At 45.5% G+C, this 18,343-nt stretch overlaps 1 protein-coding gene across 2 annotated transcripts in view; it reads left to right on the top strand.

Annotated features, from left to right (window-relative positions):
- Positions 1-9,228: 9,228 nt before the first annotated feature.
- Positions 9,229-18,343, top strand: part of ATP6V1C1 (ATPase H+ transporting V1 subunit C1) — a 354,471-nt gene continuing 345,356 nt past the window's right edge. The window contains exon 1 of one of the 2 annotated variants that reach the window (XM_085605130.1): positions 9,229-9,430. The gene's annotated coding sequence lies outside the window, so the exon portion shown is untranslated. Of the gene's footprint in view, positions 9,431-9,872; positions 10,122-18,343 lie in introns of those variants that run through there. The other variant, XM_085605131.1, reaches the window with a different exon arrangement.

The following is an 18,343-nucleotide window of genomic DNA, read 5'->3' as shown; positions in this document are numbered from 1 at the left end:
TATTAACATAAAGATCTCCTGGAACTCAAGATTATCTTGCTATAGTTGATGCTCCACCAATGGAACGTGTTTTCTTGTCATTAGCACTTACTCGATGTACAATAATCTCTTAATATGTTGCAAGTTCTTTCTCACTATTGTACTATGTCGTATACATGTTGTTGCATGAATCATTAGTATATAGATCTCCTTGAGCTCATGATTACCTTTGTGATAACTTATTTTCTCCTCTTGAATACATATCGAAATATATATACAAAAATCTCCCAGTGTAGCTCAATTTTGTGCTTGTAAATGTACCTGTAAATGGTTTTGTATATTTTTTATTTATGTAATAACACCTACATGTCTATGTATTTAATAATAATAAATGTCTTATATGTATATATCTTTATAGCCTTAAAGAAGTCCCGTGGGGACGAAACGCGACGCGTCGGCTATGAACATGTATTGTGTTTTTAATGAAGTCTAACGAAGAATTACCAGAATAAAAGAAGAATATTTTTTACAAGAATTTGAAGTCTTAAATCATTCATTTGGGAGATTAATTTGTGTTTGCTATTCGCTAATCCAAATATTGTATTATATTGTCTGTTACTAATTCTTACATTTGGGTATGTGCTGAGCTATTCTGTACACAGAATGAGATAGCAACCCTACTTGTACCCAGGTGTTTTTCAACCCATTAATGCAGGGGCATTCAACGTAGAACCAGGAGGGCCGGGTCCGTATAAGATTTTCTGGACACCCACTGCCCACATTATTGCATTCAAAGAACACTTATTGTATGTGTAATTCTTTTATATGGCTATCCTGAACGTTGCAATACTTCATGAGTGTAAATGCTCAGGTTTGCTTAGAGGATGAATAAACAGTGCACATCTTTTATTAATCAAAATATAAAAAGTTGGATATGGAAAATAAGCCATAAACAAACTGGGGAAAGGCCCAATGGGGATGAAATTGGCCTAGAAAAGAACGCTGAAGTCTGTCAGTACAAGGAGTAAATAGTTCCAGGCAGTCCTGATGCTTTAGGGGGTGTTATGGGTGCTGGACTGGCTCATGCAAGTCTTGTGTAGGCACTGGCCCTGCAGTTGCTCCAGTGAGGCGCAAAGTTTTCAGAGAGAATGAGCTTTAAGTACAGGTGGCACAGCCAAAATAATTAGAAAACACAGGCATTTGAAGCAGAGAGCAGAACAAGTTGTGATCAGCTAGACAAAGGAATACAAAACAAGTTCAGATTGAATCATGAGCAGGTGTTAGGAGTGTTCCACCTATTTGGGACAGCAAACTATTCCCAGGTGTGGAGATAGTGTAGTTTGCATGTAGGCTTTGAAGCCTGAATAAATGTGTACTGCAACAGAGACACTAATTCCTGCAGCCGCTGACTCTGGGCATTCTACGGCTATAGACGCTTATTACTCGCCTTATCACTATGAGCTACAGGTCGCTGCCAATAAATCACATGGCCAAACTGCATAGTTTCACTACAGACTCCAACAGCATTCCTTCTAAGGTGAATAAAGTGAAAGCCTGCTTGCAAACACGACAAATGGAGGGTAGGAAGGAGCAGACGGACAGGTGAGAAATACAGGGCAGAGTCAGCTACAAAAGATGCACTCTGTAGAGTGCGTCAGCAAAAAGAAAAAATAGCTCCCAAAAGCGCGAGCAGTAGAAAGACACAAGTACGTGGGCCATGCTCCAGGGGAGGGTCGCGAAGAGGAAGTGGCAATCACAGGGCTGACCAACAGGATGCAAGCAATTGAGAGTGACAATGATGCCAATAAATTGTAAGTAATTGGCAGCCTCCAAGCCCCCTGATAGTAAACAAAAAGCCTTGAAGCGACAGTGCATGGGCTGTCAATGCAAGACCTTAAAATATATCTCCCAGAATGTAAAGCACCATGGGGAAAAGGAAGTCAGGACTGTTGTCAGCCATGACATGGGATCTTCTGTTATCTATATTTGGCCCTAGAGCAAGCAAAACAGATGTATTTTGGATTATTAAAATACAGACAGAACAAGTTTTAAAGGAGGTTTCAGAGTGAGCAAGACTCTAATGCAATACACATTGCATGTTCGGGTCTGTGCATGCCCGCTCTTCTTATTATAGGAATGTCTTTTTTAGATCTGATTTAAATCTAGAGACTTGAATGACATTTGGAGTGATTGTATACTGGTTGAGTAACAATGTCATAACATCTATTTATGATTGAGTAGCTTGGTACATTGATTTTCTTCTGGGGAGAGTTCGGGGGTGGGGTGTTGTTTGGAGTGTGACACCCTCCACCTAAAATAAATGCATTCTTGGCTTGAGAATTGGGTTTGGGGGCCCCGAGTCAGGTCTCCTATGCCCTTGTTAGTTTATCTTGTCGTTCTCGTTTGACTAAAAGATTTTAACTTATGTTTTTTTATCAGGAATTTAGGCAGAGGCCCACCTAATGCAAATCAGTATTGAAATTGTTCCTCGTGGGAACAGTGTATCCCAAAACTTAGTCATCCCTCCACCCTTCAGAACACTCTTTTTTTAGTTGAAAAATGTACAGTTCACACCCTCTGAAACTCACTGACTGTGCTACCCCAACTATGATAGAGTTGTCCATAAACTGGAGGTCAAAGGCCCAAACCCTGGTACGGTCTACTCGGCCTTTAATCTATCAGAAATCAATCAAATGAATACCATTACTATAGTTATTACTCCTTATTATATGGAGATATTTGTAGCGGCAGGGGATAAGGGAGAATCTTGAGTGCCAAATCCAAGATAGCTGGGATTGGAAATAGCCTTGTGCCTTATTTATAAGCCACTTTGAGTCCATCCAGGCCTTTTATTCATGCGTACTTCACATTTTGCACTTTTGAAGCAGCGTGTAGACCATTACATTATTGGAAGGGGGCAGTACCAGATTCTAGACTACTTTATTGCACAAAACTAGTAATTTCTATAAGTTTTTTATATACCATTTGTTGATAGTTAAAACCAGATTAATATATACAGAGCGAATAGCAATTATAGTAATTTAAACAAGTAATCCGTATAAAATGATTGCACGACGACACATTGTTCTAATTCTCATGAAGTGTCTTGGAGTAGCTATCTCTCAGTGTGTCACAAATAAATGAGCGAAATGTCACATGTGAGCACCCTGAAAACATCGAAATGACGCACACAGGAAAAGTGAAAACCGGGCAAAGATAATTTAACAAGTAGGTATGAAGAGCGCCAAGGGCTAATAATGGAAGCAATGAAAAGGGGTCCCTAGATCAAAAGGCTGCTCGAAGCGTACTGGGTGATCTTTCGGAGGCTGCCCTCAACATACTAAGCAGCAAGAATATTTACGAATTCTATTACAGGACCGGAGGCTTCGGATTATGCTTTCTCCTTCTTTACTGTATCAACTCACAGCAGCCAATAAACATACAATTAGTAACACAACTACATTGTCCATGTGACTTTGCGTCAGCCACGCCTCCTTAGCCCTCCATAAGAGCCCTGGTCACTGTCCCAGCCTCCTCTTTCTTTGCTGCTCACAGCATGAGCTAAGTACCCCTCGTTTTTTTCAATAATTTATATAAGACGCTTTTGTCACAGTACTGCTTCAGCGCGCTGCGCTTTGCCAAGGTCAGTGCTTACTTGTGAGCGCGATTCAGCGTTGGTGGAGGGCGCTCTGTGCCGCTAGCAGGGGATTGCTGATAAGCCTCCCCTGATGTCGATGGCATCGTTAGGAAGCGCGTGCTTCACATCCTTGTACCGCGCCGCTGGGCGGCATTAATTCGGACCGTTAAGGCCCAGCGTGCTCAGCGCGGTGTCGAGGGCTCCCCTCATCGCCCGAGGACACGCAGAGCCGGATGGTTACCGGCCGACGTGTGCAGCTCACGTGAAGCCCATTTGGGCTGGTTTTCAGTAGGATTTGGGCTCGCGTTGGGCTGCACACGCCGAGCTCGGCTTCCGGGGGGTTTTGGGAGCGCGTTTTCGCTCCGTACTTGTGACGCCTGACTGGCTGTAAGAGAAGTCGCCCTGGGAGTGAGCACACACTCCAGAAAAACTTAAAAATTGGCTCTGACGCCTGAAAAGGCTGCAAGAATATAACTACAGCATCTGCTGAGGGGGCTAGGTAAAAGATTGTTTAGGTACAAGATTGTTTTGTGTGCACCTGGGTTGGCCTCCCCCATTACTCCTCCAGGAATATATTATTATTGGCTCCTCTACCACTGGTGGATTGGTTCAGTTCCTCCACCTTGCAAGCATGAATGAGTGGGTACGGTACGAGGAGGATGAGGAGGATGTCTATTATGAGGGTCAGCAAGAGACTGTCCTTGAGGACGATATTGTAGAGGCTCTAGACGCGTCGGTCCAATCCTCTGTCAACAGGGCACTGGAGACTACAGTTCCTTCGACTGTCCATCAAGCATTGGCGGCTGCTTTAAAACCAATTACCAAGCAGCTGGAGAGTTTTGCTAAACGACATGGTTTCACCAAAGGGAAGCACGGGGGACGCTCGAGCACAGAGCAGGCAAAAGTGCGCCGCTGGCCACATGCCACGACCCTGGATACCCTTCCTCCACCCGCGGGTGGCGACCACGCGTACTCGGCTGGCGGAAAGGCCAAGAGTAAGCAGAGAGTATATGCAGACACTGATTCCACCACCACTGCTACTGATACCAATACCAATACCACGGACGAGGAGTCCCCCCCTAAGAAGAGGGCTAAGAAGGTGGTTCCGGCTCCTCCGGAGACGGTGTCCACTACTCCTTTCACTTTCAACCCTAGCGAGATAGTGCACCCGAGGTCTACTGACTGGGCTCCAGCACCGGAGGTGATCGACTACCTACATGAGAATATTCGAAAAGGGTTTGACAAGGAGGTCAGGAATAGACTTCGGTCGGAATGCCCTCGACCGGATCTTCCGGATAAGGTAGCAGAGACACCGGAGATAGACGTAAGCTTGCTCACATTTTTGAAAAAGTTCGCAAGAGACCCCAAGAAGGGGATAGACAGAGCCTGGCGAGGGTGTCAGGATAAGCTGCTTGACGTCGTGGGTCCCCTCGCGAAGATTCTAGAGATGGCTTTGGTGGCCAAAGAGTCGGCAGCTTCAGTGGATCCGGATATCTTAGCCGGGTGGGCACAGAGAGCAATCTGCTTGCTGGGTAATGCCAACTGTGCAATATCAACAGAGAGGCGCAAGTCCCTGCTCATGCGCATGGACACTAATCTCACGGATTTAGCCGCGGCTGAGCCAGGCCCGCTGGCGGAGGGCAATTTGTTCGGAGACCGTTTTGTGAAGGACGTGTCAAAGTATGTGGGGACTTTCACGTCGCTGGACAAGGCCCAATCGGGGATAAAGAGGGTGTTTACCCAGGGCCTTTTCAATAGGGCCGGACGAGGTAGGGGACGCTCGTCAGGCCGCTTCGCCAACCAAGGTCCCCCAAGAGGCGACTTCGGACGAGGAAGAGGTGACTGGGATTCTACCAGAGGGGGTACCTTCTACCCCACCCGCCGTCGCTTCAACAAGCGCAGATTCCAAAGTGGCGGGAACAGAGCTGGCTTCCACACACAGAATTCCACAGGTGAGTGTAACAGATTTGTCTCTTCTGCCATTGGGGGGTCGCACTCAGTATTATCTACACAATTGGCGCACTCTGACCCAGGATGCGTGGGTGCTTCAGACGGTTCAGGGATTCCAGCTGGAATTTTACGAGCCTCCCTGTCAGGACACATGGCCCAGGCCTCTCCATTTTTCCCAACACGAATGCAATTTTATAGACGAGGAAATAGAGGCCTTGCTGCAAAAGCGCGCAATAGCTTTGTGCGATCACAAGCCTCACGGTTTTTGCAGCAACGTGTTTCTGGTCCAGAAAAAGGGAGGTGGATACAGACTAGTCTTGAACTTGAGGGATTTCAACCATTTTCTAGTATACAAACACTTCAAGATGGAAGGTATACACCTTCTGGCAGACCTCTTGAAACCGGGAGATTGGCTGGTCAGGCTGGATCTAAAAGATGCTTACCTGTCCATCCCTATTTTTCCTCCACACCGCCGTTTCCTACAATTTCAGTGGAAAGGTCGGTGGTTCGAGTATTTGGCCCTTCCTTTCGGGCTTTCCTCGGCTCCCTGGTGCTTCACCAAGGTGATGAAGCCGGTGGTCGCGCATTTGAGAGAGCAGGGGATTCGCATGATCATTTACCTGGACGATATCCTGATCATGGCTCACAGCCCGTCTCTAGTTTTGCAGCACTTGCAAATGACAATGTCTCTCTTACAAAGTCTAGGATTTGTAATAAATCAGACCAAATCTGCTCTCACCCCGTCCACCAGCACAGAATTCCTGGGGTTTGTGATAGACTCCAAGAAGGCGCAGTTGCACCTTCCCAAAGCGAAACTCAAGGATCTCAAGAAAGAGATAGTAGCCATGTTAGACAGGCAGATGGTGTCCCTCAGGACCATAGCCAGAATAGTGGGCTTATTGGCATCCTCCATACAGGCAATATTTCCGGGACCACTGCATTACAGGGCATTGCAGAGGCTAAAAATTCAGCACCTTCAGAAGGGTCTAGCTTATTCAGACCTGGTACCGATCTCTCAAGAGGTTCGGGACGAGATGCAATGGTGGCTGGGGCACGTGGAAGCGTGGAACGGCAGGGCCATCTTCGGCTCCTTACCGGAAGTAGTCATCGAGTCCGACGCCAGTCGTTGGGGCTGGGGAGCGCGTTGTGGCGACATTTCCACAGGCGGAAGATGGTCTCCCCAGGAGTTAGAATTACACATAAATTGTCTGGAGCTCCTAGCGGGCTCCTTTGCAATTCGGACGCTGTCGCCCAAACAGACAGCTTGCTGCATTCTGTTACGAATGGACAACGTGTCGGCCGTGAGATACATAAACAAGCTGGGGGGAACGAGATCGCCCCTGTTAGTGGAGATTGCCAAGGACTTTTGGCACTACTGCCTGCGCCACCAAATAACAGTAATAGCGGAATATATTCCAGGGCAGTCCAACCTCATAGCGGATTGGAACTCCAGACATCTGAGGGATTACAGCGACTGGAAGCTGATGCCGAGCATGTTTCGCTGGCTGCAGAGGCTTTGGGGGCCGTGTCAAACGGACCTGTTTGCCTCCAGGTTGAATCGACAGATTCCCCACTTTTTCGGCTGGAGACCGGATCCAGTGGCGACAGCCACGGACGCGTTCCTCCAGGACTGGTCGGGAGCAGTGAATTATGCCTTCCCGCCGTTCCTCCTCATTCCGAGAGTAACCTCTCATGTTCTCAGGCAGAAAGCGGAGGTGATCTTAGTGACACCACGGTGGAAATCGCAACCATGGTTCCCGATACTGCTGGAAATGAGCTGCGATCTTCCCAGGAGACTCCCTTGGTCGGAGTCTCTCCTCCTGGGACCTCACGGGGAGCAACACCCTCTGATCACATCGGAGAGGTTGTCGCTGATGGCATGGAGAATTTCCGGCAACAGTGGGAAATGCCGGGAATTTCGGAGGCAGCTTCAGGCTTCATCAGGCAAGCGTGGGCTCCTTCCACCAGGAAGCGATACTCATCAGCCTGGACAAGCTGGATGGGTTGGTGCGTGGAACGGAGTCTGGATCCCGTGGGGACCGGACTATCCGATATTGTGAATTTTCTTTCGGAAAAGGCTGCGAGTGGCCTTGCCTATCGCTCTGTGAATAACTTCCGATCGGCCATTTCGGCGGGGCACGCACCGGTGGATGGAAAACCGGTGGGCATGCATCCTATGGTATGCAAGCTTCTTAAGGGTATTCGGATGGCAAATCCCCCCAAGCCCAAATACTCGGGCTTATGGGATGTGTCCTTGGTCATTTCTTTGTTCAACAGTTGGCCAGTGAATAGTCAGTTGTCAAGAAAACAGCTTTTCGCAAAATTAGCGATGCTGTTGTGCCTCTCGGCCTGTAGGCGCTCATCGGATGTGCGGGCATTGGATATTACAGGTAGAGTATTTACCCCAGAGGGGGTTTCCTTTACTATCACGGGTCGTACTAAAACACTGTCTAGATACATTGAGTATAATGCTTTTCCGAGTAATGAAAAATTATGTGTGGTCCAATGCTTGAAAACCTATGAGGAATGTACCCGACCTTTGAGGTCTGATGGTTCTACGCAGCTCCTGCTTGCTATACAAAAACCTTTTAAACCGGTGACTGCTGCAACTATAGCCAGATGGCTGCGTTATGTTATGAAGGAAGCAGGTGTTGATGTTCAACTGTTTGGCGCACATTCTGTGCGAGGTGCGATGGCTTCAAAGTCATTTATGCTGGGTTCTAGTATTCAGGACATTATGCATTGTGCGGATTGGTCTTCAGAGTCAACATTCAAACAGTTTTATTATAAGCCGGTGGGAGATATAACATCAGTGGTATTTAATAAGCGTTAAACTAGCATAATCCGAAGCCTCCGGTCCTGTAATAGAATCAAAAATTAGCTAGCATTCGCGCCAAGAATTTTCAATTCTATTAAGGACACGGAGGCGAGGATTATCCCACCCGGCTATGCACAATATGATTGTTCATGTTTACCCACCCGTTGATGATTATATAAACCTTTGTGGTAAATGGAGTTTACGGGTTGTTCATGTTGGTTTTTCCTAGGTGCAGACAAGAAGTCTGAATGAAGAGGCCTTCACATTGAAGCTTTTTGGAAGGACGTTGTGTTCCGGTTAATCGTTCAGATCAGACGGCAGGTCTGGAAGCGGATATCTTCACGTTGGAGACTGCGCAGAGGACTTGGGTTCCTGTTAAACTTCCAGGTTGGAAGAGGTTGTGAAAGTTGTGGATTATTAGACTTTACGCAGTTCGAGCAAAGAAAGAGGAGGCTGGGACAGTGACCAGGGCTCTTATGGAGGGCTAAGGAGGCGTGGCTGACGCAAAGTCACATGGACAATGTAGTTGTGTTACTAATTGTATGTTTATTGGCTGCTGTGAGTTGATACAGTAAAGAAGGAGAAAGCATAATCCTCGCCTCCGTGTCCTTAATAGAATTGAAAATTCTTGGAGCGAATGCTAGCTAATTTTTGATCCTACCGCAGAGACTATATTGATAACTCGATTCTACGATATATCGAAAAACTAAAGGACCCGGCAGCTCAGGCCGAGTTTATGTATTTCAAATTTGCATCAGCACTACGATCTTTCCAAATGCGACCTTAGAGTGACCGAATCTCAGGTTCTGGAAAGCAGTCCGCTGCCGACAGCCATCCAGCCTCTACAGCGTAGGAAACGTCACTTCCTGAGGTTTCCTCCCAGACTTCAGTCCCTCACGAGAACCGCGGTTCGGACCCCAAACTCCACCCTGCGCCGCTGCTACAGACTGTCAGTTGTGTGCGCAGGGCTGTCTCTTCCATCGGCCTTCTCCTGTATTGACAGCCCGCTCCGGGCCCCGCCGCCGCTAGGGGCCACTACGAGGACGGTGAGTGTCACCTGCAGAACACCCCCCTGCAACATACTGCTCACAGACTCCCCACCTCAAAAGACAGCTCACCCTCTCCACAGGGGCGGGGCTAGCGGATCCCTCCGCCCACAGCTGAGCTCTGGCACCAGTGCTCGTGATTAGGTGCTGAGCGCAGGTTTGCAGGGCTGGTACCCTGTCCCATCCCATTTTAAAGTGCCATGTATGAATCTTTAGTATAGAACCTGGTTGCATTTTGTATTAATGCCTCGTCTGCCGCGCTCATTGTGGATTTTGTGTCCTGTGTGTCTGTCTCGGCCCCTTAAATTGAAGCGCAAATGTAAAAGCTGTTTAAGTCTATCTATGGATTTGGTGTATTGTGTGTTCTGCTGCTCCTTCCTCACGTGACCACACACTGTACATTTCCAAGTATTCTCTGCATCATCACGTGATACACCGCGTTACTCGTCTCTGCCGCGTCCTCACGTGATGCCACACCGACCGTCATTAATGCTGCACAGTGTCTCACGCATCCCTCTGTTATTTTCACATATACCACGCCGTGAATTTCCCAGTACTTTCTGATATTGTCACATTGTTTCTCTACGTCCTCGAGTGAAGCCACACTCTGTATCATCAATGCCTACTGTTCCTTTCCTGCCACACATCCATTTTCCGAGTCCGCGGTGCTCCCGGGGACCAAGACTGCACGGTACGTAGGCACAGCTGCTTTCACTCATGATGCTATGTACTTGCTGGTGTTTCCGTTCCTGCTGCATCAGGTGATTTTATACATGTGGAAGAGGTGTGGCGCAGGGGCCAGTGTGCCTGACTCGGGACCACTGGGTTCACTGTTCGATCCCCGGTGGCAGATTAGCCCAGCATCATGTGACTCAGTGCAATAGCCCAGATTAGCTCAGCACCATGTGACTCTGGGCAATAGCTTGCTTAATCTTCCCAACGGCCCCTAGTGCTGGGACACCTCTCCGGAGGTAGCTGTGTGCTACAAATGCTGGTATTTCGTTTCATATTGTGCATTTCCCAGCTCCTGCAGGTTCCTCACATGATGCGTTTCTCAATCCCTGTTACTTCCTCGTTCTTATTTATTTATGCGCTTTTAATATAGCGCGTACTTCACTGAAGGTGTCAGAGTGCTTTACAATAGAACCAGTTACGTTACATAACGACTTAAGAGTACATGGATTCCATATAAGACACAAAACAGATACATGAGTCTAAACACAAAAGGAAAACATCACAATGGTGTTTACAAAAGATGTGCAATTTAAAACAAGAGTGCAGATATAATCTGCCAGTATTGGCTGGAAGTGGCGCAAAGAATATAGACATAACATAATGATATTATATAGCATAACATTATGATCTTGGCTGGTTTGTTAGATCAAAGATAAGTCCAAACAACATCCAAGGGCCCATGGCTAGCCCTGTCCCCACGGTCGTGCTACATAGTGGGGAGCAAGCCAGGCTGTAGTCAACGTGCGTCAGGCGGGACAACCTTCTCGGTTGTCCCCCAGCACTGCATCAGGGTAAAGTCAGATTTTAAATTACAATTTTAAAAATGCCACTTATAGAAACTAGCAATGTTCCTGCCTAAGCTTCTATTAGCCCTTTCTGAGCTAATCCTCAACTCTCACCTGGTATCCTGCTGAGAGGTGTGAAATGCTCTTTGGAATTTTAACAAAAGGGCCATGGCTGTGAGGAGGGTTGAACCCCCCCACCCCTTCTGACAGGATGGCCTGGGAGTGATGTGGCTACCAACTGGACAGGCTTCACATCGGCAGCTTCTTTCACAGGCAAATATGACCTACACCAAGGCTGGCCCCTGCATTTATTTACGTACCCAGAGTGGCACCACGCCAAGTGGGGACAAATCTATTGCAAAATATGTTTCCCAGGTGAAGTTGCTCATTATGCTGGACACACCTCTGGGTGTGGCCCATAGCTCTGACCCAGGGTAGAGGGGTTCTAACATCTTGGTTTTGTGCAGAGAAATGCACAGTGAGATTGTTTTGTGCCAAACCTCCAAAAAGTGATGTCAAAGTGGGTAGAGTTGTCCTTTGGAACTTTATCGGACAGGGTGTCCCCCCACTCACAAGCTAGTGCAGAGGATAACGTTGTTACCCCTGCAGATCTTCAGAACACTGCTGGATCTGTGAAAGGACTGCGCCTGCTGAACCATTGGACTGGAACTCGGAGGAAGGACTGAGTCTGACTGAGTCTGCTGTTTTACTTATGGAGAGAAACCAAAAGAGCTGTGCCTGCTCCTACTTGAACCCAGGACAGAAGAGTGGACTCCAAGGGCTAGTTGGCTTGCCTCCTTTTAAGCTACAGGGTCACAAAAAGCTGCATGAAGCACATTTCTCAAAGAGGCCAGCTGACCAGTACCAACTGGACTTGTCCTGCTCCCTGCTGATGACTTCTAGTGGAGTGAGTCCTGACTTCCAAGTGGTGTTCCTAAGGCCCTGGGACCCTTGCAGAGGTGTCATAGTGCACACCTCCTGCCTAATTGAGTAACTTTTTCAAGGATTTTTGTCTGGAGAACCGACAAAAGATCGGTACCAACACGCAAGTCAATCCAGTAAAGGTGAGTTGCCGCTGGGTCAGAGATTCGGGTTGCTCCAACTCGGGGCTTTTCCGCAGCAGATCATCACTTTCAGTGGGACGTCACAGAGAGGCAATCCGTCCTACTGAAACTGATTATCTGTAGCCTTACCACACTGAAGGAATCTGAGCTCCAAAAAAGTGACTACGTCCGATAGTAGTAAGTCCAACTAGATGCCTGCGGTTGGAGTTTAAGGCTTTCTGGCACTATTTTGATTTAAAATGTCTAAAAATCATCTCTCCAGTTCACTGCATGCACTTTTTGTTGTTTTGGTGTCTATTTGCTCAATAAAAATGATACTATCTTGATAAATTGGAGTGGGATTTTTTTTGTTCTGTGCTTTCGACTTATTAACCGTTTTGGTACTGATAAATGCTTCAGACTTATTTCCTTTGAGTTAAGCATAACTTTTGTGTGCCTTAGTTACCCAGCACTGAGCTAAAGATTAAATGGAAGTAACCTAAATGAACTTGATGCAGAATAGTGATATTACTTGGTGAGGTCTCACAGCCACCCCAACTAATAATCCACTTTCTCACACAGTGACTGGCACTGTGAAAACTGGCACTGCCTTCAGCCTGAACTCCAGAGCTCTCAGTTGTGGTCCTTTTATAAACACCCACCCCAACCTGAGCTCACAAGGACACCTAGAAGGGACTCTGTTCGCAATATGCATGATGCAAGAGTTATATGCAGCACAGGAAAGGCAAATAATCTGAAATAATGCAAGACTAAATAAAACGGGTGAAATGTAAACTGAATCTACATCGCTGATAGGGATTACTTTAACCGTTTGTACATTGTTCAGAAATCATTCTTTTTTAGGTCTCGCCTGACCCAGCGCATGCGCTGGTCTGGCGAGACTTATTGAGAGGGCTCCAAAAAGTGCTACCAGGCCAGCCTCGAGCTACAGTGCATGTGCGCGGGCGCGCGCGCCGCGCTTACCGCGATTACTTTCACTTTCGCGGCCGCTTTGATGTTTGATCGTGATCACTTTCGCGGCAGCTTGGCCTAGCCAATAGGTCTCGCTTTTGGGACCTTATAAGTATTTAGTCATGCATCTGTTGCATGGCTAAACACTTATAAGGTCCCAAAGGCGAGACCTATTGGCTATGCCAATGCTTGTTTTACTTGTTAAGTTTAGGGAATCAATATAGGCCTCGATAGGGACCTGTTTCAATGTTCGTTTTTAATTACTGGTGGTTCTGAGGTCTGCAACTTCACTCTCTGTTTCCCTGTCTTGCATGATGCCACGCTGTATGTCAGCTACTTTCATACACAATGCCACAACGTGCAAGTCTCAGATCTTCCTTTTTCCTCACATAATATCACACAGCGATTCGTGGTCATTGCTGCTTTCTTATATGATGTAGTTTGTGCGTTTCTCAGTCCTTACGGCTTCCACACTTAATGTCTCACTGTTTGTCAGTACCTGTTGCTTCATAATACAATTCCACATCTGCTGCTTCCTCAAATGATCCATAAAGCAACAAGTAGTAAGAACTTCTCCACACGAAGCCAGACTATGCTTCTCTCAGTACCTTTGCTTCCTCTATTGTGACAGCACTGTTCTTTTTCTTAGTATTTGCTGCTTTCTGCAATACACCACACTGACCCTTTTTTTTTCCATTCTTACTTTCTTGCTGTAAGCCACACTGTGCTTTTCACAGTTCCTGCTGCTGCTTCACATGATGCCACACTATGCTTTTCGCAGTCCCTGCTGCTTCCTTATGTGATGCCCCACTGTGTGCTTACTGGCCCCTATGTTTACTCACGTGATGCCACTGTCCGTTTCTGAGTCCTGCTGCTTCTTCGTGACACACTGCACGTTTCCAGGACTCTGCTGTTTCCTCACACGATATCGCGCTGCGTATCCCATCCTTGCTCCTCCCTCACATAATGTCACACTTAGTTTCTCGGTGCTTGCTGGTCCTCACACGCGCCCATGCTGTGTGGTGTATTAGGAATTTGAAAAAGCTTCTACCGTTTTCTAATCATGTTGCCAAGGATCCCTGATTCAGTAGTAAACAGGCTTAAATGACAAACTGGCATTGCGTGCACAAAAGCAAGATGCTGTCTTTTCTCTTGGTGTAAAAGAGATCTGTTTGTGAAGCGGTAGCTCTGCATGTATCCCTTTAACCTGTCTGTTGCACCCCAGGTTGATTAATTGTTTTTTTCTTGTATTATTTTTTTTAACGGCTATGCTTAGCTGCCAAGGTTTCAAATTGCAATGTGTGACATTTTCATAATTTCAGTGTAATTATGAGTGACATTTCAACGACTGAGTGACACTTTCTTGCGAGCAAAATTAAGAAGTGAAGATGAGGTGGTCGCGCCGGGGATCTTGAATTTAAATTACAGTGCTGCTGTGCGAGCAGTGCCATTGCTTCTGCGGTCCCACAACTTACTTTTATAACTGCAGCCACCCGCTCACGCTGACGCAGGTAGCAGCAGAACGTGACGCCCACGGCCCTGCGCCTATCACTGTGTCACTCACAACCTGACTCGGGTTGGGTGATCTCTTGGTAGAAGCCATTAGGCACTGCCTCTCCTGACATCACTGAGTCGGACGCGCCATGGTAATCCTGACCTTCCTATATTGATACATTGAAGGGAGTTAGCTCAGCCGGTCCCCAGGCCTGCAGGGAGCAGCGTGCTTGTCACGCCAGCTTAATCGTTTCAGTCAGCATAACATAGCAGTGCAAGGGCTTGAGAGTCGAGGCAGGCGCTATACCTATTATATGTCACTTTGCATTTCAGTGTGGTGATGCGGATCACCACACTTAAATACGTTAGTCTAACGCCTGATGCGTGGTACTTGGCAGCTCCGGCCATGATTTTAATCCATGCTGTCCCTAACGATTACCCCTTTTCTATTGCCTTCTTGTGATTTTTATTTTTAACTGCTGCTACAAATAGCCTTCTGAGGTTTAATTACATGATGCCTCTCTGGTTTTCATCTTTCTGACATTTATTGGAATTTAGAATTTGTACAGTACGTTTTCATTTCTGCTCCTTTTGATTTATGTATTTTTACTACTTAGTTTTAGTTTACTGTTGACACTAGTTCGAGCCTGCCATATGCTATATAGAGTGGCAAAGAACTTTGCTGTGGACTTCCTAAGACCGTGCCATATCTACATATCTCATTAGTTGCTTCAATTTGTTCTTAATTATTTTTGGACACAGAGGGGCGCAGTAGGTTTGCCCCTGTCAGATGAAAAATTATTAGGTAGCCACGTATGTAGATCATGACCTTGTGCAGCACATGGTGATCACTGCTGGTGGTATAGCTATGTTCTCACATAATCATTATTTAGCTGTACCAACTATGGAAGATTCAGCGACTCAATTTACGCTGTCTGTTACTTAAATACTGCAAAGCTGCATGTCCGCATTTGTTCATTTTTTTTTTTAGTTTGAACCGTTTTCATTTCCTTTACAACTTTTAACACTTCATTGGTTACTTGTTATGTAAGCGGTTAACCCAGTCCACCTTCTTTTGTACAGTGTACCAACACCTATTAGTTTGAGTTGCACTTTATAAAAAGAGGAATTAAATAAATGTTTACAGTTGTTTTTTTATTATATAAAATCATCAGTAAAATGTTACACTACGCCTGTACATCAAGTCTGTTTACAAGTCAAAATAAAAGTTTTAAAAAATGACCAACAGCATACATTAAAATCAATTTGTATTAATTCAGTTATCGTCTCGAAACTAGACACATTGAGCACTGATCACTTTAAAGTGAAGTACAATGAAATAAAACCTCTAAATATTTGTTTAATTTTTGAAAAGAATATACATAGTTTGTATGAATAAGGAGTTGATATTCAAGCAAGGTAACGATAGTGTGGCAAAATCTGGGTCTAGTAAATTTTGTGTTAAATTTTGAATCCTCTACAAATCAAATTGTCCAGCAGGGAATACATTTTTATAAAATTAGCAATATGTTGCTCTATTTTTCATCTTTTTTTCTGCAACAAGGTTGCTTATCTTGGTGGTAGATATAGTAATACCCCTCAGTACCATGTGCTCATAGATTTTCTGCTGCTTTTGGCAAAATCAGTACAGTACTCACAGAGAAGGGCTTAGGCACGTTACAAACTTTCAGCTATCTTTTTAGAGGAGTGACTGAAAACCTCCCTGAACACATCATGCTTTAGGTCCTTAGGAGTTGCATCTTAGAGTGGTTGAGAGCTGCAACGGAATATGGTGTGACTACGTCATTCATTTGAAAGAGAAAGACTAGGCTGACCAGAATTATGCTTCTATTACTAGACCGTTTTGAGAACACACCTTGATGCTGTAAAATATAATTATACCTTTCCTTGTATTCGTTGACTGTTCTACAATGAATTCAAATGGAGGAACAGTCTTGTCGCTCTTAGAAAAAACGACTTTGTGTGGCTTTTGTGGACTGGAGGGCGGCCTTTCATAATCTCCCTTGTCACTCTTCATGGGCCACGCTTGTGAGCCGCAGTCTCCATCAAGTATTCTTCAGGGTCTTGATCCGGTTGCAATAAGGAACTGCGCTTCAGTTTGATTGAGTTTTCAAGGTGACAGAATCCTTTCCCGGTAACAAGGGGGTGCTGCACAGGTGCTTCTTGATCCTGGTGGTGTTTTTCTTGTATAACAACAAGGTAGTTGAATTTCTAAACGATCCTTGAGGTGTCACCCCAAGGTTACGGGGTAACAAGATAGCAACCGTTCTGTTTGCAGACAATATTTTATTACTCTCTCATATGCCAAAAGGCGTACCGACAATTTTAAGGACGTTTTCAGATTTCTGCAAGCAGAGGTATTTTCTTGTTATCTGATAAAACGAAATCTGTGTTTTTGATAAAGGTAATGAAGTTGCCCTAGAAAATGTACCCGAGTTTGCCTATTTGAAAATGAGAATAAGTTGTTGCGCAAAATGGACAAATAAAATACGCAAACGTTTTTTGATTTAGTCATAGCATACATGTGTCACTGCGAGTCTAGAAAAGGGATTAGGAGAATCCGCTGTCACCTGCCTTTGAAGTGTACAGGGCCCAGGGACAAACTGCTGTCCAATGTGGGGCAGATCTTCGGGGGTTTGCAAACATCGCTACTTTAACCACATGTGAGAGTCAATTAGAAATCCCCAACATCAAATTATATATGGATTTTGGACTGAGAGATACAGCATCCTTGCACCATCGAAACCAGTCTTGTACTGGGTCAAAATTTGAGGTACCCTGGAGCTTTATCCTTCAAGAGACTCCTTAAGCAAGGTGGTAGAAACATTGTTGACTTATGGACCATGCCTGCAAAAATCAAAACGGGGTCCTCAAACGTCATACAATCTACCTAGTAGAACTGGATTCATGCATTGAGGAGGAGAAGCAGCCCAGGCTCGTGGAACGTTACAGAATTATTTTATCTTCAGAAGTGCTCCTGAGTTTGAACACTTTCCCCGCCATATCAAAAATGGAGTGGCAAAAGTACTGTACATCAAATTTAGCATCTGGCATTTGTTTGCTGCTTGAGGGATCCATTGCACTGCAACTAAATCAGTTGTAAAACAATGGTATTTTCAGCAGGACACCAATAAAATGTCTCCTAGAGTTTGTCTCTTCAATTAATTATTGTATCTTTAGGTGTCTGTCTTACGGATGATTTATCAAAAATAAACATTATTATTAGTATTAATTCTTAAAACATTGTTTTTTTAATTTAATCATCTCCTCTTGTTAACGGTAGTTTTATAAATGGCTCAAACATTGGTTCCTCTGTGCTAACTGCAGTGTGTAGTACTTTTTCCCCATTTTTTTCTCCCTCGGTGCATGTTGGGTCAAACGCTCTCTCCGTGGCTTGGAAAATCTGTGCTGTCATTCAGTCTGCTTTTTTTCTGGCTGGACCTGTATTTTTTTCCTTCAGTGAACGAAATAATTATACAGGTCCACTTGACATGCTCCATCTTTTGTCTTTGCTGCTATTCTTCATAGATGTGCACTGATGATTTGAGTGACCTATAACGTCCTCCTTTTCTGAGTGAAGGTGGGTGCACCCCCACCCCTCTCAATCAAGGGTATGTAGGGACTGGCAATAGTGGCAACTAATTAGTAGGTCAGGAGCACAGGCCTTTTTAACTTTCTCTTTGGGGAGACTGGTGAAACCCCATACAGTCAGGTAGAGCACATATCCTTTGCCTTGATCATGTGTGTGATACATAGGAAGGCTGTAAATAAGGCATGTGGTTCTAGATTATACGGCAAAGTGATAGGAAAACCTGGGGTTGGCAGTATTGACGGACCATGAAAACTGACCATACTTTTATTAT

The sequence above is a fragment of the Triturus cristatus genome, chromosome 5_1 (genome assembly GCF_964204655.1).
Source record: "Triturus cristatus chromosome 5_1, aTriCri1.1, whole genome shotgun sequence".
Lineage (NCBI taxonomy): Eukaryota > Metazoa > Chordata > Amphibia > Caudata > Salamandridae > Triturus > Triturus cristatus.
Note: the sequence above shows the minus strand (reverse complement) of the source record. Positions and strands in the feature narration are given on the sequence as shown.